This window comes from Rhipicephalus sanguineus, chromosome 2 (assembly GCF_013339695.2).
Source record: "Rhipicephalus sanguineus isolate Rsan-2018 chromosome 2, BIME_Rsan_1.4, whole genome shotgun sequence".
Lineage (NCBI taxonomy): Eukaryota > Metazoa > Arthropoda > Arachnida > Ixodida > Ixodidae > Rhipicephalus > Rhipicephalus sanguineus.
The window spans coordinates 141682799-141705051 of NC_051177.1; the positions used below are offsets into that span (position 1 = coordinate 141682799).

Below are 22253 nucleotides of genomic sequence, written 5' to 3' on the forward strand. Positions count from 1 at the left end.
TAGCAGTGGCCGGAAGTGAAATCCCCGCTCGGCCATTCTGACACGGCGTGCGCACCGCAAGAAAAAGCATCAGTGATTTGTGCGTATGGTGGCGCACAAAAAAAGTATGTCAGAAGTGGGATTCGAACCCACGCCCACATTCGTGGACCAGAAGTCTCGTTTAACCCGCATCGCAGGGTAAGGTTTTCCCTTGAGTCTGGCGCTTTAGACCGCTCGGCCATTCTGACACGGCGTGCGCACCACAAGAAAAAGCATCAGTGATTTGTGCGTATGGTGGCGCACAAAAAAAGGTATGTCAGAAGTGGGATTCGAACCCACGCCCACATTCGTGGACCAGAAGTCTCGTTGAACCCGCATCGCAGGGTAAGGTTTTCCCTTGAGTCTGGCGCCTTAGACCGCTCGGCCATTCTGACACGGCGTGCGCACCACAAGAAAAAGCATCAGTGATTTGTGCGTATGATGGCGCACAAAAAAAGTATGTCAGAAGTGGGATTCGAACCCACGCCCACATTCGTGGACCAGAAGTCTCGTTTAACCCGCATCGCAGGGTAAGGTTTTCCCTTGAGTCTGGCGCTTAGACCGCTCGGCCATTCTGACACGGCGTACGCACCGCAAGAAAAAGCATCAGTGATTTGTGCGTATGGTGGCGCACAAAAAAAAGTATGTCAGAAGTGGGATTCGAACCCACGCCCACATTCGTGGACCAGAAGTCTCGTTTAACCCGCATAGCAGGGTAAGGTTTTCCCTTGAGTCTGGCGCCTTAGACCGCTCGGCCATTCTGACACGGCGTGCGCACCACAAGAAAAAGCATCAGTGATTTGTGCGTATGGTGGCGCACAAAAAAAAGTATGTCAGAAGTGGGATTCGAACCCACGCCCACATTCGTGGACCAGAAGTCTCGTTGAACCCGCATCGCAGGGTAAGGTTTTCCCTTGAGTCTGGCGCCTTAGACCGCTCGGCCATTCTGACACGGCGTGCGCACCACAAGAAAAAGCATCAGTGATTTGTGCGTATGATGGCGCACAAAAAAAAGTATGTCAGAAGTGGGATTCGAACCCACGCCCACATTCGTGGACCAGAAGTCTCGTTTAACCCGCATCGCAGGGTAAGGTTTTCCCTTGAGTCTGGCGCTTAGACCGCTCGGCCATTCTGACACGGCGTACGCACCGCAAGAAAAAGCATCAGTGATTTGTGCGTATGGTGGCGCACAAAAAAAAGTATGTCAGAAGTGGGATTCGAACCCACGCCCACATTCGTGGACCAGAAGTCTCGTTTAACCCGCATCGCAGGGTAAGGTTTTCCCTTGAGTCTGGCGCCTTAGACCGCTCGGACATTCTGACACGGCGTGCGCACCACAAGAAAAAAACGCCAGGCCTGCGCTGAAACCGCAGCACAGTCACAGCGAAAGCTGGAAGAGCGGCGTTTCTAGAGCCCGTTAAGCTCTCCTGGGGCTACAATACAAGTACATTAGAAAGGTACCCACTACGCCATTAATCACAATTTTTGTGAAGTTGGGAAGCACCTACTAAACCATTATTCGTCATTCTGCGGAGAAGCGAGGCACCAGCTACACGTCTCTAAGGCATTATGTGCACTTCGTTGACGCGACGACTGATGACGATGAAGAATTATGGCTCAGCCCATTGTAATGGGTTGGAATCTTTAAACGGCCCACCAGTTATGTAATTTGAATTGGGTGACGCCCGGTCGCTATTTCCCTCTCCCGTCATGCTGCATACGTTGACGTGGGAGAGAAAACGGGGGGGGGGGGCGAAGAACTTTACTGAGACCCCGAGGAAAGAGACCACGCGCTTATGGGCTTCCTTGGCAACCAATACAAGTGCACTTGCGAGGAACCCACTACGCTATAAACTACGCTACGCTATCTCCTATCTATCACGCTATCATTGTAATTTTTGAGAAGTAGGGCAGCAGGCACTGTGCCATTTTTCGTCATTCTACGGAGAGCGTTGGTACCTGCTAAACGCATGTAAGGTATTCTGCGCACTTTGTTGATGCTGTGCCTGATGACGATGAAGAATTATGGCAGAGCCCTTTGTAATGGGTTGGAAGCATTCAACAACCTACTCGTTGCGCAATTCGCATTGTGTGACGCCTGGTTACAGAATTCGCGTTGTGCGACGCTTGGTGCTTATTTGACTCTTCTACCACGCTATATTGCATATGTAATGTGGTTCCTTTCCGACATGAAGCCTGTATAGGACCTTTTTGCAAAGCAGTTGCAGAGGGCCCAGGTTCGAACCTCGTTCCATCCTGGAATTTTTTTCTTATTTCGAGCGATACTGGTTACGGATACCGGCGGCGGCGGCGGCGGCGGACAACTACGGCGCCAAAAACGGCCGGTGAAATGATCTCATAACAGCTTTCGCAGTAAAAGTCACCCTTCTGCCCGAAAGGAAAAGAATTGATAGACACGATAATGCATAAAAAGCTATATAAAAAAGTAAGGTTTCTAGATTTACTGGCCCTATATATTGCAGTATGCATTTACATACTAAATAAGTTAATGAGCGTTGTAGAATGTGTGTACAAGCAAACATTAATCTCACTCGATGACTTTTACAAGGCTGGCATGATGAAAAACCAAAGAAGTGAGTAAATGTGTGGCACTGCCTCTGCCTTCTCCGACTTAATGAAAGCCACAACATTGAATGCGCCGAGATCCAGGGGATTCAGCTTTTAAAATACCTTTTAAAGGTTCTTTTTTTACCCCTTTTTAATAGCAGATTCTAAATGGCTTGGCCGTATTTCTTGCGGGGACGCTGCAAGCATTTTTTTACTCATAAAGGCCGATGACTAGAGACCTTCCTCTGTGCTTCGCACTGTTGTGTAAACTCGTGGACAACTTTTCTTGGCAATGAAGGAAAGGCTACGGGGGCGGAACTACTGCACATGTACTGCTCCGCGAAGTAGTCCGGTTCGGCGCGCGTTTCGAACTTAGTATTGATTTGTGAACCTTCCGTATCTCCTGTGACGGCTGTTTGATTATTCGAGTTGCCGTCACAGGCTTAGACAGCCATTTGTTAGTGATATTCGTCGCAAGCTCCTTCAGGTCATCGGAAAAGAGGGACGGTGACGAGAGCTCACCTGAAGACGATGCCATTTTGAATGGGAGGTGCACGTAAAAGGTGCGACGTTTTCACGCGCGCAAAAACACGAAATAGAACTGCCTAAAGTAAAACAAATATAAATATCTCCTTGGTACGTGCTGATCCTCTTTTCAAACAGCGTCCCGTAGAAAATAAAGTAATGTTGTTTTTTTATTCTCACGCAGAAAATACGGACGCAGTTGTGCGACTATATTCTTCAGCGGTAGCACACGCGTAGCTCGGCTCTGTAGCCTTCCCTTCATTGCCAAGTGGTCAGGGCTGCACTGAGTCATGGCATAAAAGCACGGGTTTCACTCTTTCTTTAACCCTTAGTGTATTGCTACAAACTTATTTTGTTCAGTCTTGGGTTTTAGAAAACATGACAATGAAATTTTAATAAAAATCATGGCGTAATTCTCAAAACCATACAGAAAGTTATTCCAACCACCAATGACAAGGAGAACCTGAAGGCAAAAGCCGTCTCCTTTTTTTTTTTTGCAATTCTCAGTCGTTGTATTGACCCCCCCCCCCTCCCACTTCGAAGGCTTTCTGCACCTGACGGAATTTCGCACTGCCTCCACAATTGGAAGCATTGCAAGCTTTCTTCACCTCACCTAGTTTTTCACTACCTCCGTAAGAGACCCACCTTGTCAGGCGAATAGCCAGACAAACATCTCCAGCTTTTCATTAAAACATTTCTCTCTCTCCACCTTTGGCCAGGCGATGATGTCATGTGATGACATCATGATGACACCATATGGTGACGTCGTTACAGGATGATTTTTTGCATCACTTGTGTTGATACAGACGTCAACACGAGACTCCGACGGTCAATTTTTACGTTTGACGTGGCCTCTAAGGCTTTCACCTTAATAATTGCCCACCTCAGATCACCAACAATATAGGCATATGCACTGCCCCCCTTCACTGCTCAGGTGGATGATGGAGTAGTTTCTTGCGAGGTCCCATAGAGTACCGAGTGCATGCATGCCGTTGTAGGACCTAGGTATTCACACTTGGAACTTACATGAAACATCATGCTTAGGTGGAGAGTCATGCTTACAGTGTCCCTAAATTGCTATTGCAATTACGCTTGTTTTTCCTGATTATGCAGAATACCATGAAGAATATATGAAGCACACATATGTAGTAGATATAATTCAGACCCTAATCAATGCATCATGTATACCTACGCAACTGCAACAACTGCCAGGTGGCATACAGGTACGTCTTCATCTGTGTTCAAGTCAGTGGCATGCACAAAGCAATTGCAGTTGACAAAGCAGAGGTGTGGTCACCGTAAGTTAACAAAAAATCTGGAGCTCACTCAGACTCACTCATGAAATACATTGTGCCCTCAGGGCTCGCTCGGACTCAGGCGCATCAAAATTTTCCTCAGCCGGACTCACTCGTACTCAGAATCACATATTTTTCTCAACAGGGCTCACTCGAACTCAAACTCACCAAAATATTATTCACTCGGACTCACTCAGACTCATGGCTCAATCCGAGTCTAAGTGAGTCTCCAGCTTAACACCAATATCTCGCATAATCGGGACGAGTTGTCAGTGGTCGGAATCTAGTAGACATTTTTTATTGAAAAGATGACTCACACGAGATATTTTCATCAGGAACTTCACGTGAGGAGGTCAAAGCACCTCCCCACTCCCTCCGTAACTCGCCCCTCTGATCAATAAATATGGAGCTGGCATATGAACGCTAGTGCGTTGAAGAAAGTGTGAGTAGACGCGAGTATAGACGTGAGCCATCCTGAAGTTGAGTAGACAGGACCATAGGTCGGCAAAATATGTGAAGCTCACTCAGACTCACTAGAGAAATGTATCTTTTGCTTAGGCCTCACTCAGACTCAGACTCACCAAAATTTTCCTCGACCAGACTGACTCGGACTCAAACTCACCTAAATATTGCTCACCCGGACTCATACTCACCAAAATATTACTCACCCGGACTCACTCAGAATCAGACTCATGGCTCGATCTGAGTCTGAGTGAGCCATACCGGGGGGGGGGGGGGGCAAGGGGGGCTACTGAGAAAGGTCGGGGGGACGGAGCCTCCCCCCCCCCCCCCCACTTGCGACAGTGGTTATTGTCGGCTGCAGACTGGGAAACTAACAATTCAGGCAAAGTTTTACTTGAACGCAGCAATAACGAAATTTTGTAATAAAATTTGTCCTACGATTCTGCTGTGACGACTGTCCTCCGTGTGTCATGACCACGCACTGTAGGCTACCTGCGGTGCGGGCTGCCTATTCCACGCTTGTGCGTCTTGCGCTTGAGCATTGCAGAGGTGGCTATCACTCAGCCAGGGCTCTATAACATCACAGCAATGTGTCATGATTTTATTTTGTTCTGCCTGGCCTGAAATTTAAGTAATCGGCGACGCAAATATGGGCGGGAATCAGTAAACGTTTTATAGCCCGATCAAACGCTCTCTCTTTTCAGGAAATTCGGTTTCTTTCTTTGAAAACGAATAGCATCGCCATTGCTCCATATTCAAGCTGCTGTGAGTTGATGAGCGTGCAGAAGTGTTCAGTATTTCAATTGTGGCTTGCCAGGACAGCTAAAATAGATTCCCACTTTAGTCTCCGGTTAGCCTGCTTCACTTGGCTTATCACATGGTAGCCTGCAGCGATCGTGGCGGCTTGGAACAACGCAGTAGACTCGAGCACTATGAGAAGCCCAGCTTTCAAGTTTGACCCGTTACTTGATCTACCTCACCAGAGAGATGATCAGCGTCCACGGTTTTCTAGACTAAAAAGGCTGCCTACCTGCAAAGGCTTGTGTCTTTTACTAATAATGTTTATTTATCTCTTTACCTCTATGTCAGCAACGATGAGTTCACAGAGAGTTGTACACGCGCAAAAACAGCTCAACATCGTTATGTACTACAACTGATATGAATCCATCTCGTCCGCTGCTATAAGCAGCCGCTGCCAATGTGATTGGCGGGCAGCCTTCTTAAATTACGTTCAAAAAGAGACATTGTCTAGATATTCTGAAAAAAAAAATGAGTCATTGTTCAGTACAGTAATATGCTGCTTATTGTGCACACTTCATTTTAACGCCGCGAGTTTTCGTAGGCTTGTGACGTCGCTAACAAGGAGGCGATTTTATGGCACATTGAAAATTTTTGACGAATAGCGAAGAACCAATGACAAACAATGCGCGGTATTGAAAATAGGTCATTATTATTATTATTCTACGCCGTCATGCGTACGTGGTGATTACGCGGTGGATCACTTACGCGTCATTTGTTGTGTCGTTTTAAGAGCAGGTGACGTGAGCATGACCCAGAAAATTTCGACCAATCATTAAAAGCTAACGACCTATACGGAAGGAAACAATGCGGGGTAGTTTAAAGTTATAACCGCCCACATTTTTTCAATGAAATTTTGAGCTTACGCAGTTTACGTAGGCTATTTACTTGGACGAACCGGAGGGGAGGAATAAAGGGCCACTTCACCGCTTTTCCGTCCAGCGCCACCCAAGCTGGGAAAAGTAAGAGGGCAAGCAACGTACGACACCTAGTATATAAATTTGTAGTCATTTATAATCTTATAACTATACACAACCAGCTCAATGTGGTTTATTGAAGTATTAATCGACTGAACTTGGTCTTCTTCTTAAGAAAGACTGTATGTTAGAGGGCTCTAACAGTAAAGAAATTGGCACTCGGCTTATCCTGAAGACTTCTGCGAAGTACCTTGCTTTGTCAGCCACATGTTTTGTTTATTAAGTGAGAATTTAAGGTAGAGTCATAGCTAGGTTCTTCACACTCATCGTATCAACAACGCCAAACTAAGACTGGGAAGTTTGCTGATGCAATGCTCAGATGATCAGGTTAAATTTGGGTGTACTTTTTAACTTCATGGTAATATTTCCAAAATGTTATTAAAGGGACTGTCTACCATCCTTCATCGCTTTTCTGTTTGGTTCCGCAATAGAAAGCGGACCGTCTGAAGTGTCCAACCTTGCATCGGTTTCTCTGGAAAGTGAGTAGAAATTTTTAAAACAGAATTTTTCGATCTGCGTTCGGTCTTCTTCCATTAGCGTGAAACATGTCCACAACACAGGTTGGTGGACGCGATGACGATTGTAGTGCCGGTAAAAATTAAAACCGAAAGCACGTGATTTCTGCAGGATTACTTTATTTTCGCTGAACACTATTGTAATGAATGTAGCAGTTGTTTTCAGCGCTCTAGCGGTCAAATGAAGCCTTATTATACGATTACAGAACACTTGTTTTGCTGCAATCGCAGTCTATGCGTTTATTTTAGCACTACTGCGGCAATCCAAGCCAAGTCAATTCATCAAAAAGAGACAATAAATGCGCTCCTTCACAGCGCAGCACATGTGAGACATCCTAACAACAATAGAGCGGCACAGTGCGACCAGCGCGGAGAGCCGCATGACGTAGCGCATGAGTTGAAGCAGACGAAACCGAAGACGGCGCTGCAAGCAGCGCCACCGGGCGCCTTTTTGGATGTGCGAGAAAAAAACCCCCAAAAACTTACTCTCTGACGCAACCGAAAGGTGCCTCAAGTGCGTAAAATACAATGTCAAGTTATGCATGTTTGTTTTTGTCCTGCCAGTAGATTGAACCACATCGCCGTTGGGTGACGCTAGCGGTCATTCTTTCACGATTTTCACCATCAAATTAAAAATATCGTTTCTTTTTTATGGGGAAAAAGCATGCTCGTTGCCGCCGATGTGACGAACGATCTTCTCATTTTCATCACAATCAGAAAAATTTTTCCGAGAGGTAGACAGTCCTTTTAAACACTGTTGTGTTGTCGCGGTATAGAGCGGCCCAGCCTGCACAATCTGTCTGTGCAAAGGAAATCATCTGATCAGCTCTATGAATATAAAATTCACCTCAAATCAAATGTATATATATATATATATATATATATATATATATATATATATATATATATATTGCTACGAAGCGCTACCGAAGATGAAGAGGGAGACGTGATGAAAGAGGACGACGTTCCCTGATTAACCCAGTTAATATAACACTAACTTGCAACCTGCAGAACATACCACAAGTGGACTCGGTAAAATATCTGGGAATAATTTATGATAATCGTCTCCTCTGGCACACACATATTGAATACATAACAAAGAAAGGAGTACGAGCGCTAGGAGTATTGCGAAGACTTTGCAACAGTCGATCGGGGATGCGAAGAGACACACTAATTATGATATACAAAATGTATGTACGCCCAGTATTAGAATTCGGATGTGTTTTATATTCGGGTGCACCAGCTTATAAATTGCGTCCACTTGTACTGCTGGAAAGGGAGGCCCTAAGGTTATGCCTCGGACTCCCGAAATTCGTAGCCATAATGTCCTGTACTTAGAGGCAAGATTACCCTCTCTTTTGTGCAGATTTAGGATACTAACGGTACAAACTTTTCTAAAAATGTATGAATATCTATAAAACTAAAAATTATTTTCATGTCTCACCCAGAGTTATTTTTTCAATCTTACTGGCCTCGGTTTCATACACCACAGGTGAGTTACGTACAAGCACTTATTGGACCCTTAGATGTTAAACTGAGTGAAGTTCCTTCCATTGACAAGGAAAAGCACAATCTTAAAATGATTTTTGACAATATATATCCAAATCATGCCAAAAATTTGCCTTACCAGATATTAAACGGCCTACTCCAAAGGCATTTAGAGGGGATACATACGACAAATATCATAGCTACAGATGCCTCACAATCCGAAGAAAAATCTGGCATTGGTATTTTCTCTGAGACCTTCAACTGGTCATTTTCATTAAGACTTCCTGATTTCTTATCAGTATTTTCGGCGGAATTTCTAGCGGTAATTATGGCTTTACGAAAGCTGACCCCATCAACCTCAAGAGTTGCAATAATTACAGATTCATTATCTTTGTGTTCCGCACTCGCTGCAAATACCGAATCTCAATTATCACGTACTTTTCATTTCTTGTTCCCACCCACGTAACTTTAATTAGATTAATCTGGGTACCGGGACACAGAGGGATAAAAATGAATGAAATGGCGGACTCTCTGGCGAAAGCCGCTCTCAGTGGTCCCATATTCTCAATTATTCCCATAACAGCACTCATAATTCGTGACAGATTTAGAAGGCGTGCCATAATTCAAGACTCCGGCAAAACATTAATCACTCATCTAAACGAATATCGACACCTCTTGTTCCCTTGGCCTAGGAATTTCTGTTCAACAAAAAAAGATGAAGTTATTTTTACTAAATTACGATGTCGCGTTCCAAAACTAAATTTTTATATGCATAGATCTGGTCTGGCTCCCTCCCCTCTTTGCTCGTTTTGTAACCAGGACGAAACAGTTGAACATTATTTCTTATCATGTAACCGTTTCAATTTACTAAGGAAAAACATTCTCAAAGCAGCGTTTAATCGAATTAGATTGGATTTCATTACTTCTAATATTCTATCCTTGGGAGCCTCCTCATTAGGTCACTGTCACCGGGATGTCTGTTCCGCTGTACAAAAATTCTTAATTGAATCAGGGCGGTTTTAATTCGGAATTTTAAATGAGCATTATGCATTTTTTCTAACTACTCTATAATTCATTAGTCATAGAAATCATATGTGGTCACTTCTACCTAAAATTAATCGTTTCTTGGCCAATCCCCCAGAGTGGGTGTGAGCCATGCATCAAGGAAATCATGATCATCATCATCCGCGCGGACTTGGCTCCATGAGGCTGCTGCTTTTCACTGTGGCCGGGCAGCTGCGTTCTTGCTCCAGTTCATCAAGCCCTCAAGACAGCTGAGTGAGCACTCAAGGTTTTTGCCTAAGGGTCGGGCGGATCTAAATAGTAGTGGTTGGAAGGTGATTTACTGTTTTATCGGCTGCTAGCACAACTGATGTCGACAACTTCTCCTGGCGATGGCCCGGGGCGGTCTCCGCCTTGGTCAGCCACTCTCTCACCTGATCAAATGCCGCTTGAAGCGTTTTTTCGCAGTGATGTGAGCAGTATTCCTGTAGCGCTAGTGCCCCTGCACGGAGGATTCATTCGGCTTACCAACCCGAAAGCGGTGCAGGCGGAACTACAGGCGGCCACGCGCCATTATCTTCACATTACTGATGTCCGGCAGTTTGGCAAAGGTGGGATTGTCTGCCGATCGCCGGACCAGGCTTGTGTGTATGATCTTCTAAAATGCTCGTCATTTGGATCAATGCAAGTGAGTGCTTTCATCCCACCGCACCTTGCCTGCACCAAGGGAATTGTTCGCGGAGTAGAAGCTACGTTAAGCCCAGCAGAGACACTTGAGAAGCTTTCCGCAGCTGGTGCGATAGCAATTTACCGGTGCAACAGAATGGTCGACAACAAACGAGTGCCAACAGAGTCGGTGATTGCCACGTTTGCAGGTACATCATGCCCTTCGGAAATCAAAGTGTGGCCGCTGATTTTTAGAGTAGATCCACTTGCCTCGCGTCCATTACAATGTCGCAACTGCTGGCGATATGGACACAGTTTGGGAGTTTGCAAATCTGGCATGCGATGCTGTATGTGTGGAGAGGGTCACTCCCCGAACGACTGCACTGCTCAGTCGCACAAGTGTTGCCTGTGTGGAGGTGCTCACAAAGCTGATGAACCCACCTGTCCAGCTAGAGCGCAGGAAATCCAAGTCTTAGAGATTATGGATAAAAGGCGGTGCTCGCGAAGAGAGGCTATTTCAGCTGTAAAGGAAAGAGAACATGGATATGCTAGCGTAACTGCACGACACCAGGCGATGACTGATGCAAATATTTCGCAAGTGATAGCAGAAGCTGTAGAAAAAGCTATGGCCAAAATGATGGAAAGAGTCGTAGAAAGTGTGACGGAATGCATTAGCGGATTAGTAGCATCTCAAATGGGACTAATGGCTCAAGCGGGGACTATTCAGTCAGCGGGTCTCAACCGAAACACTCTTTCCTCGCAAGTTGATGGTTTAAATGCGACTCCATCTAATGAAGGCCCGATTTCAAGCTTTCCTACAAAAAGCGGTAGCTGTCTGGGCTCGCAGGCCTCCACAGCAGATTCACAGGAAAACGCAAGCATGGATGTTGACTCGCGCGTACAGAAACGAAGGGCTTCTCCCCTAAATGCGACTGATACTATTCCGAGCTCGAAATCAAAGAAAATTTTCCCGCAGGTCAAGGCAACAGCTAATATCTTGGAAGAGGCAGTAGCCTCTGCGGTGCTTTCACCACCGGAAGGTAGATGAAAGTGCTGCAGTGGAACTGCCGATCAGTATTTGCTGCTTCTACAGATTTAAACGTTTTAGTTTCCCAGATTTATCTGGATGTAATCCTACTACAAGAAACTTGGTTATCTCCTGACAAATTCTACAGTTTGTGTAATTACCGATCATTTCGATTAGATCGTCCATCCAGAGGTGGTGGTTTGCTTACCTTTGTATCGAATAGATTTTGTCACAGAGCTCAAATATCATTTCAGTTAATGTCTACAGAAAGTGAAATTTTGGCCGTAGAATTAACTCTTCCAGGGTGTTTCACATTTTCATTGGTTAATGCTTATTTTCCTTTGGGTGTGCTGGATACACGGACATTAGATTCAATTCTTCTAAGTTGTGGAAAAAAGATCGTACTAGCTGGAGATTTCAACTCTCATCATATATCATGGGGATTCAAAACAGACCAATGTGGAAAGCGTCTATGGGACTGGGCGGCATCCAATCAGTTCAGTTGCCATAACACGGGATCATTAACGTTTCTGCGGGGTCAGTTTAGATCGGCATTGGATCTTACGTTTTCGGGTCCAGGACTTTCGGTAGTATCTTGGGAGACATTTGAGGCTGGGACCAGCAGCGATCACATTCCAGTGGTATTCGAGATCAATTGCTCACAGTGCTCTACGCAGGTTAACGTTCGTTCGTTTATTGATTATAAAAGATTTAAAATGCATTTGCAGAAATCTTTCATTCATTTAGCTGAGAATCCGTGCAACGTGCGCAATATTTGCGCTATTCTCGACTCCTCTCGAAAGAAATCGGAGTTCGAAATACAGGGAACGCAAGGCCCTACTTCTAGAAATTGGTGGAATGACGACTGCTCGAGGGATTATAAGCGACGGAAAGCAGCGTGGAAGCAGCTCATGCACAGTCTCCTAGAAACCGGAAAAACTACAAGTTTATTGCAGGGACATTCAAACGAACAATAGCGAGTTTGTAATCCTACTATACCATAGGTGAGTTTGTCGACCTATGGTGATCCCTCTGATCAGTAGAAGTACACCAGCTTTCAAAGAGTCTTTAAGAAAATTACACCATCTCCCGCTAAAGGGGACCATGAGGCGATGCGAAGCCGGAGCACTTGCACGATCGCGTTCCGTTGGCGTTCGTTGGGTATGCTACCGACCTCGCGTCGTGGAACGCGAAGAGGGACGCTACGCGCGTCGTATCTTCCATCTAGCCTGGCCGTTAATTCTCACAGGGCGAGCGGGGAACGTGGTCGACAGGCGGGCGAGAGGGGGGCAGCGTAGGAGAGGAGAGAGAAGGGGAGGGGACGCGTATGCGCTCGAGCTCATCGCGGCGTTGCGCAGGAGAGAATTTCGGCATGTCTAGCCCGCGTTTCAGAGGAAGAGTGGAAAGGGGGAGGGGAGAGGGAAAGTGGAGAGGGGTAGTGGAGAGGGAAAGCGGAGAGGTGATGGGAGAGGGAAAGCGGAGAGGGGAGGGGAGAGGGAAAGTGGAGAGGGAAAGTGGAGAGGGTGAGTGGAGAGGAGGTGTGTGGAGAGGGTATGCGCATGCGCAGTAAGGGTGGTCACGCCGCACACCACCGGATTGAGCTCGGCCTTAAGATACTTCGCATCTAATATGGCATCTTTGACAGGTCTAACATAGGTTGCGGAATATTGTGCTGCATGGGCGTGACAGGGGGGACACTAACGGAGGCACAGAGTAAGAACACTGTAAACACAACCAGAACAGGTAGACAGGCCACTGAAGAACATTGTAAAGAAGCAATAAAAAAGGAAGCGAACAAAATGTCTGCAACGCAAACCAAGGTGAACATTTGAGAACAGGAAAGAATATCACTTGCAACTGGTGAAGAGTTCCTGTCCTGAATTCTTTGCCTTGGGTTCCATCAAACCATTTTGGTGAAGAATAAACACTTTAGTCCAAAATGTTTTGAAATAAACAACGTCACTTCATTATACTGCATGCAATAAGGAAGCTCTTGTGACAAAGGTCACACGGTCCTCTAAGCATTTGCCTATGATGACTGGAAGGTGAAAGCCATCTTCTTTTTCATCTAAATCTACTGTATTGATACCCCCACCTCCCTGAAAGCTTTCTGCAGCACCATGATCAAGCGATGATGCGATGTGATGACATCATCACCGTGTCATGTTACACTGAGGTCATGTGGCTTTCGGTACGCCGACTGCATACTCTCACTTGAGTATCACGTGACTTGTGACCGACTTTTATTATACGATTTCTTTTGCATAATTCGTGTTGATGCCACCGCCACCGAGGTCTTGTAATGCATTGTCAGGTCTCGCCAAATCTCAAAAACTTCTCGCCTCGTGAGACATAAGGCTCTCACCTTATATTAAGGCATGCTGTCACTACTGGACCTACAGCTTTAATGTTGTTCCACGCACCTCAGCACTGCCTCAGTGTTCTTGAACCAGTCAATTTGGCCTTTACCAAAAGCTCCGACAGCAGAACTTGCAGGAAAATGTTCACTTTGCTTTATGCTGACGCAGGTGCATTCTCAAGGGTGCTCAAGGTGCACCCTTGAGCGTGGCGTTTTGCGAGAAGCTCTGGGGGCACAGGTGACATCTGCATGGCCGCTCGCCTGTGTGAATTCTGATGTGTTTTTTCATAGCGGACAAACAAGCAGCCTCGTGATCGCAGAAGTCGCAATGGTGCAGGCGTCTTAGGCGTGGCTTCTCACTATCTGTAGTTGATGGTCTGCTGGAAGACTCCAGTGCTGCACAGAGAACAAGGGACGTTACTGAAGTACTGCCTTTCAATTAAAAAAATATTAAGTTGGTTTCTGGGGCTGCATCATTTATGGGAAGTCGCCATATGATTAGAGTCATGTCATAGTGGAGACAATCGGGATGAACTTAAAACCACCTGTGATTCCTAAATCTGCACCTCAATCCGAGAACATGAGTGTTCTTCCACATGAATCCCATCAATGCATTCACCTTAGCTGTAATTACGAAATGGAAAGAGGTCAAATTAGAGTACAGCTGATCAACACTAATTTATTGAAAGAGTACCGAGAGGGTACTAAAAACAAGAAACAGGTCAAAAATTTTGATTTGCTCGACATACACACGTGATAGCTAAATGAACTTAGAGATATACGCCCCTCTTGTTACCAAGAAACAAAATTCTATATTGCCCCCTATATTGTCTTGATACAATGACTTAATAGTTTTGACATCATACATGTAAGCATATACCCTAAAAAATATTTCAAATTGTATGCCACTCTAAACAGGAGAAAAGCAGCAGAACTCATTATTTCTTCAGAGCCAATGCCAAAAGAGCAAGTGGATGTGTGATTTCATGGCAACAGAAATGACCAAGTAAAAAAAAAGAAAGTACAAAATTTTAAAAATAATTGTATAGTGGAATCAAAAGTATGTTTTCAGTTTTGTTTCTTTATGAGAAGTTGCATGCATAGGTGTGCACCCAAAGGGGGGGGCAGAGGGGCGGCCGCCCCCCCTAGTCACCTAAGAAGACGGGGGGCGCAAAGTCCCATACATTGACTTAACAGGGAGGGGGGGTGCTGTGATGAACCTTCGCCCCCCCCCCCCCCATGAAGGGGAACCCTGCGCGCGCCTTGGTTGCACGTGTAAATCATGCTTGTAGTACACAAACGGGTGCAATCAACTCCACTCTTCTGAAGTGCTTAGTGAGTGAAACAACTTTATTGATCCGGCATAAAGGGGGGAAGGGGTAGGGGAATTAAAGCGAGACACTAGCGTGCTCGAACATCCCGGAGCAGCAACCTACTCGCGTCAAACCCGTGGGGGCGGCGCTTTCGGCCGCTGGCGTTCCAGGATGCTGAGCATAGGCGTGCGCACAGGGGAGGGCGGTCGCCCCCCCTAATCACCTAAGAGGGTGGGCGCAAAATTTGCCCCGTACATTGATCCTTCTAGTCACCTAAGAGGGGGGGGGGGGCGCAAAATCTGTCCCATACATTGATTAGTAGGGTGGGGGGGGGGGGGGGCGCTTCGATGAACCTTCTCCCGCCCTGATGGGGAACCGTGCGCACGCCTATGATGCTAAGCACGTGCTGGACCACGTCTCTTTGGTTAAAAAAAAAAAAAACTGGCAAAAGTGAATATACTTCTTAGGTGACAAGATCATTGCCGCCATTCCAAAAAACTGAAGGCTTTCCAAAAACTGAAGAAACGATGGGAATGGCGTACTGCAAGTGAAGGGGACTACCCTGAGGCGGACAGTGCTTAGAATATTGTACAATAAGCACTAAAGGCTTTACAGAAAAGTTAAATTTCCTTTTGAACACACCTTGTAGCCCTCAAGGGCTCATTCGGTTCACTGGTAGATCTTCTGCAGAGACTCATGATGTTGAATTCCAATGGCGGAGTCGGGGCAAGCTTTTCTGCTCCTTTTGGAGCAAGTGTGTTCCAATGGCAGAGTGAAGGCGGGAGTCAAGCGTTCCAACGGGAAAGTCGGAGTGGATTCAGAGCGGGAGTCACTCTGTGGAGCAAGAAAAGTTGCTCCGCCAAAATCGGCGGAGTCGACCGGAACTCGGCGTGACGTACATCCTTTAACACGTTTGGTTTGCCTGCTTGGGGGCGCTGCCGCTGTCGCGTGTTTTGACAGTAATGTCGGACGACGTGGGCGTCTGGGCAAATCGTGCGGCATTGCTTCCGCTGATAGATAACGACAGCTCCAATTCCTGCATGAGCGATTCATCGGATAGTGACAGCGACGTTGAAACTGCCGCGTACGAGCGGGAATTCGACAGAGGAATCAGCAGAATGGAATAACTACACACAAAATATTCTGGGCAACTCAAGCACTTCCGCTTCGTTCTTGCTCCCATACTTGCTCCGGCGGCGCGGATTGTGTTCCAGTCGCGGATTTGGAGGCGTTGCTCTACGTCAGTGTCGGGTGCTCGCTCGCAGAGCTCATCGGCTGCTCCGACTCTGCCATTGGAATTCAACAAAAAGCCAGGTGCAGAGAATAAGACAAAGAGACGTCCAACATACTTCCACGTCAGGCGCACATAACCAGCTGCTTACTACCTACTCACTGCCTCGATCATCTGGTGCCTGTCTGAGATATGCAGTCATCCCTAAAGTTACAATTGCAATGGTGAAATTTTTATTTCCCAATGATGTCAGTTTGTGTGCATAGCCCTAGTGTATTACTAGTTGGTTGCTGCTAAGAATAATGCAGAATAAGAATAAGTTATATGACCAATCTGAACAGGGGTAGAAGTTGTGTTTTTAGGTTGCAGAAGTGAAGAAAAATGTTAGCCATGACATTCGTTTTTTGGCAGGCTAACATTCTTTTATTGGTGTTCCTTCAACATAACCATGTAATTTTGACACAAAATACAAACTTTGAAACTGCCACTTCGAAAACTAGGATACAGGAGTGAACACTCAGGGAACTGAGGTACCGAACTTATGATACGCAGGCGACTCTATAGTAGTTGCAGGAAGCATACAAGACTCATAAGCACTCATTCTGAAGGTAAAGAAAGTTAGAAGGGTGGCCTCTCTCTAAACATGTAGAAGACCGATGTTACAACATCAAGTGAAGTTCAGAGTGTTAAGATGAATAATGATGCAAGACGGACAATTTCGAGCTACTGTGCTGGCATAGAGTTTTGAGAACCATATAGACAGCAATATAAGCAGATATATCGGCCACAAAAGAAATCAATCCTGAACCATCTTTTGAAGCAAAGGTAATGAACGTAAGGCTTTCTTATTCCCATCATGTTATGCAAGCCACCACTTCTTTGGAGCAGAAATTAATGAGAAACTAAGGCATGAAATGATTCAATATTTTCTGGAGCTTAATGACTGGATTTGTGAAATGTACCCAAACATTTGTGGAGAAAATATTAAGTTGTAAAAGATCATGAAATATGTAAAAGTGTGTCGTGCTATTGCACACTGCCAGTATTGCCGATATATTAGCCCGTATGTTTAGTAGTATTACAAAAATTATTAATATTGCTACGTAGCTATATCGAAATATTCTTTAAAATAATATTATGCACAGAATGCAGAGTGCAGGGAAGGAACTCATGTTATGGTCCATTCCATAACACACGTGCACACAGACAGGGGTGTAGCCAAGGGGGGGGGGGGGGTTGGGGGGGTTCAAACCCCCCCCGAAATTTTTCAGTTTTGCTTGCGTATATATACACGCACACCTACAAACGCACGCACGAACATACATAAAGTATGGTTGAACCCCCCCCCCCCCCCGAAAAAAATTTCTGGCTACGCCCCTGCACACAGACTATTTGTTGTGAAGAGGTTTACTGGCAGTGCATTCATTCAAGGGCGATAGGAGTAGCATAGCAAAGGAGGATCAGGCACCGTCCAGAGCAACAGCAGCGTGAGCGGAGCACTTGTGACGATGCTAGATGGAGACCAGTTGTGATGATGGGCTCGTGGGCCCTCAGACACAGAGTCAAGGACAAGAAAACATTTATACACAACACTCATCAAAAGACAAATACATAACATACACTTGCTGGACACTAATATACACAAGTACTCTTCCCTAAAGCCTCAATCCTTACAGTCCTATACGCCTACGCGAGTATCTGCGCGTTCTGCCTACTACGGAGTCTATTGTTCCGTAGGCGTCACTCACGGCACCGATGACCGCGTAGCTGACGCACGCTCGCAGCAGAAGAGGCACGATGAGCCGTCGACGTGGCAGACCCAGATCCCGAGCTGCTCGCTCAGGACCGCACCGGACCACGATGCACCCGGAGTAGCACCGAGTCCACTCAGCATTCGGTAGTGCCGGACCGGAATACGTGGCGCCAGGACCACGCCCTCAGAAGTCGGTAGTGCCGCACCCAAGCAGCCTCAGCACCATGGGCCGACTCGGTAGCTGGCTGGCCTCGGACACACCATCTGGCACACCATCAGTAGCTTGGGCTGGCCCACTCGCACGTCCACCTCCAGAACACGCTGCAAGGCCTCGCCTGGGACACTCGTTCGCCACAGGAAACGCCAGGCTCGTCCCGGCTGGTCTGATGGCCCCAGCTCGCGGATCGAACGAGCTGCTTCTTGCTCGATCGCTGGCCACGCACGCTCTGTCGTCGCCGTTCTGAAGGTCACGCGCTTCACGTTGGCCTCTCTCGCGCGCACTCCGTCGTCTTCTTCACTTTCGTTTTCACTTCTTAATAACACCTTCTTACTACACCAGTCTTTACAATACATATATATCTTGACATCATGCTGGGTTTAACATATGTAGAGAGTCCAACTTGCATAAACCATTATTTCGGCCCACGCCAATATTTACATTAAGTTTCATGCCATTATATCACAAACTGTGTGTTGCCGAGCAATGAAGTGTTGACAATACAATACCTAAAAGGCACTCCAGTAGGCAAACATAAGCCTCTGAATAGCAGCTACTTGGCATCACAAACATGTGCTCATGGGATATGCCTTTTTGGATCAAGCATGAAAGAGCACATCCTCATTTCATCTGAAATGTGACACTGTGGATCACAAGCAATTTACATGTGTTGCCTGCAAGTACAATATTTATTTTAACATAGACACCTTTTACAAAATGCAAGCGCGACATTCCACCCATAGCAGAGCCACCAAATGCGTACTTTCATTCATTCATTCAGTTTTATTTGCCTTTGTCAAAAAAGGAAGGGATGGGGACTAAAAGCTGCACCAGCGGCTTGATGAAGGTCCCGTCTCCTTGTTACATGACAGTGCAGTGAACAGTCATAAGAAATACACGCACTAGAACACTTAAAATGTACAGTTAATTAAAGGTGACAATTATACAATAGTTAGCAAGAAGCAGTAGCTACACTTTAGCCAATGGACATAATTCATTAATGCATACCTGACACGCATATGAAACTGGATAGACATACAATTATGTCTGTACATTGAAAAGATTAAGAAACACATGTGTAATCACATCGCAAATATAAACAAAAATGGAGTGGAAGTTCATTCATGCATGCTATGCTATTCTAAGATGACCTTGCCCATGCAATAACACTTAGTTCATAATGGTAATAATTTCTGGAATTTTACGTGCCAAACCACGACATAATTATTAGCCAAGAGTTTGCTTGCAGTGTCCCTATAACTGCTACTGCAGTAACACTTGTTCTTCATGACTCTGCAGAAAGAACCATGAAGAACGCATATACAGAACCTCAATTTAGAAGCTAATTATCACATACTGTACAACTACACAGCTGTGACCTACAGGATGGCACAAAAGTGCCATTTCATGTGTGCTGAAGTGAGTGGCATGAACAAACGATTTCGATTTGACAAAGCAGAAGTGTGGTCGCTTGTCTGCATAAATACACTAGTTTTCAACACGCTTAAACAAAAGGCCTATTTGACAGGTCAGCGAAGAACACTGCAAAGAAGCACTAAAAAAAAACATAAGAATATAACGTCGTTACATTTCACAGCACGCACAACAATGCTCTTGTGACAAGAAGCTCGCAAGGTCCCTTATGCATTCACCTAAGACAACTAGAAGGCGAAAACCATCCGGTGTGCCTACTTTATTATCATCGTCATCTGTGGAGCTTGAGAAGTCACGCTTTGTTGATGCTGTAGCTGCTGATGATGATTAATTGTAGCTCACCCCTTCGTAACAGATTGCAGCTTTCAACTACCCACTCATTACGCAATTTACTTGGCGACAGATGGTGTCACGCAATACACTACACTACACTTCTGCCACGCAATATTACATTCGTTTGCATGACTCCTTGTTCGAAATGGCGACTACATACACTCAAGCTTGATATGACGAACACGAATATAACGAATTATCGGTTATAATGCAGTAAATGAAGATAAGTCTTGTCATAGCTACAGTGTTACAAATAATCGTTTATAACGAATTTTCGGATATAGCGAAGTTATTTTCATGGCAGATGTGACTTTGTTATAATGAGGTTTGAGTGTATAGGGTCTTTTTTCGGAGCAGTTTCAAGCACAGGCGTGGCTTTGTGGTGGAATACTTGACTGCTGTGCAGAATACCCAATTTCAATTCTGGCTCGAGCTCAGATTCTTGCGTTGTTTTTTTAAGTCACTAAGGTCACGTGGGCTTTTGTATTGCACGCAGAGTTTTTCAAGGCCAGGTTCTGAAGAGGTACTGCAGGTACTGGCTTTAATAATAAAGCTATGCTGTCAGACCGAGACCCACATCTTCACTGCTGTTCTACGTGACTCAGTAGTGCCATAGTGCTTTTGAACCAGTCCTGTGTGCCTTTGAAAAGAGCTTAGATAGCATAACTTGCACTGAAATGGTCACTTGCGATTATGCAAAGGCAGGTGTTTTTGGAGATGGGCTCTCTGAATATACTGCCCGAGGGCATGAAGGACATTTATACGGCCGCTCGCCTGTGTGGGTGCGCCAGTGTTCATGCAATGAGGACTTTCGTGAGAAGCTCTGGGGGCAGAGGTGGCAACTGTACGGGCGTTCACCCGTGTGACCCCTGGTGTGACCTTTCAAATGGGACAAATGATCAGTCACATAGTCACAGAACTGGCAATGGTGGAGGCGTTTTTGGAATGGCTTCCCACCATCTGTTGTTGCTGCAGTGGTGGAAGACCCCAATGCTGCACAAAGGAAAGAAGACAAATTACTCAAGTGCGACTTTTCGATAAAAAAAAAGGAACGAAAATTCTGGGCTTTACGCGGCAACAAGACTGCAATATTGAGTCATGCTGTGGCAAGGTTCTCTAGATTAATTTAAGACCACCTAGTACTCTTTAAAGTGTAGCTAAATCTAAATACTCTAGCGTGTTTACATTCAACCTTTATTGAAATGCAGCCACTGTAGCAAAATTATGAAAAGCTAAAGAAATGAAACGAGACTAATGCTGACTGGGACTCATTCATTGAAAACATCATGAGAGCAATGGAAAAACAGAAAGGAAGCTGATAAACCTTTAAGATTTGCTCGATATGCATATACTATGCGATTGCTAAAGGATTAAGTTAATGCAAAGCGTTCTTACTAAAAGTATGTAGTCAGTGTGATCCACTGCTCCATTGTCTTGCATCAGAACCTAAATATCTTTGACAACTTCGTATGTAAAAGGACATTTAAAAAGAAACCATAAACCAGTAAGGATCTTACTCTGGACAACATTAAATAAAACAACAGAAGTAAAACTCGCTATCATTTCAGCACAAAGGATGAAAAGGCAAGAGCATGCTCAATTTAAAGGAGTACCGACACAAAAATTTTGTAACTTGATTTCTTGCTCTTGCCACTGCCACATGCAGTAGAAATTTTGCCCACCCTCAGGCCACTTGTAGGAACTTCTATAGTAAGATACAACACGAAATATCACAGACATTTTTATAGTGCCCTGCAAATGTTTCAGCTTCATAGAGTGCCAAGAGGGGCAAGACCAGTGTGCTTTTTTTTTTGTGAACCCAGCTGGCCACGTGAGCACAGTGACGCATGAGCTGTGTACAGTGTAGCATGCACGTGAGCACTGCAGTGACTGCAGCAGCAGAGAGCACATGCAAGCAGCATGGCAGCTAACATAATCTCGTGGCGTTGGAGGTTTTTGGCTGTTTACATTAAAACCAAGTTGATGTTGATGTCACAGGGTGCTCCATTTCGCACTCCGTTGCAAAGCATACGCTTTAAAATTGATTTTGAATATGCTCTGGATATATTAGCCATTTATAATTCGCGGATCGTGTGTTTGTGACCGTGTCCACACGAACCTATCTCCCAACCTATCTCGCCTTCAAAATATTTTGTGTTGGATCTCTACCAAATCACATGACCAAGTGGAAAAAAAACGAAAGGATCCAATTTCAAGAATACCCAGTGGAAACACAGGTCAATTCTCAGTAATATTGTCAATTCTAAGCACT

At 45.4% G+C, this 22253-nt stretch overlaps 7 non-coding genes across 7 annotated transcripts; all 7 read right to left on the reverse strand.

Moving 5' to 3' along the window:
* Positions 1-107: 107 nt before the first annotated feature.
* On the reverse strand, positions 108-227 carry Trnal-caa (transfer RNA leucine (anticodon CAA)). The gene is made up of 2 exons: positions 190-227; positions 108-153 (listed from the first exon to the last, which is right to left on the reverse strand). It is a non-coding gene; the product is annotated as a tRNA-Leu (tRNA).
* Positions 228-293: 66 nt separating this feature from the next.
* Trnal-caa (transfer RNA leucine (anticodon CAA)) lies at positions 294-413 on the reverse strand. The gene is made up of 2 exons: positions 376-413; positions 294-339 (listed from the first exon to the last, which is right to left on the reverse strand). It is a non-coding gene; the product is annotated as a tRNA-Leu (tRNA).
* A 65-nt stretch (positions 414-478) lies between these two features.
* On the reverse strand, positions 479-597 carry Trnal-caa (transfer RNA leucine (anticodon CAA)). The gene is made up of 2 exons: positions 561-597; positions 479-524 (listed from the first exon to the last, which is right to left on the reverse strand). It is a non-coding gene; the product is annotated as a tRNA-Leu (tRNA).
* Positions 598-663: 66 nt separating this feature from the next.
* On the reverse strand, positions 664-783 carry Trnal-caa (transfer RNA leucine (anticodon CAA)). Its single transcript has 2 exons — positions 746-783; positions 664-709 (listed from the first exon to the last, which is right to left on the reverse strand). It is a non-coding gene; the product is annotated as a tRNA-Leu (tRNA).
* Positions 784-849: 66 nt separating this feature from the next.
* On the reverse strand, positions 850-969 carry Trnal-caa (transfer RNA leucine (anticodon CAA)). The gene is made up of 2 exons: positions 932-969; positions 850-895 (listed from the first exon to the last, which is right to left on the reverse strand). It is a non-coding gene; the product is annotated as a tRNA-Leu (tRNA).
* Positions 970-1035: 66 nt separating this feature from the next.
* Trnal-caa (transfer RNA leucine (anticodon CAA)) lies at positions 1036-1154 on the reverse strand. Its single transcript has 2 exons — positions 1118-1154; positions 1036-1081 (listed from the first exon to the last, which is right to left on the reverse strand). It is a non-coding gene; the product is annotated as a tRNA-Leu (tRNA).
* A 66-nt stretch (positions 1155-1220) lies between these two features.
* Positions 1221-1340, reverse strand: Trnal-caa (transfer RNA leucine (anticodon CAA)). Its single transcript has 2 exons — positions 1303-1340; positions 1221-1266 (listed from the first exon to the last, which is right to left on the reverse strand). It is a non-coding gene; the product is annotated as a tRNA-Leu (tRNA).
* Positions 1341-22253: the final 20913 nt, after the last annotated feature.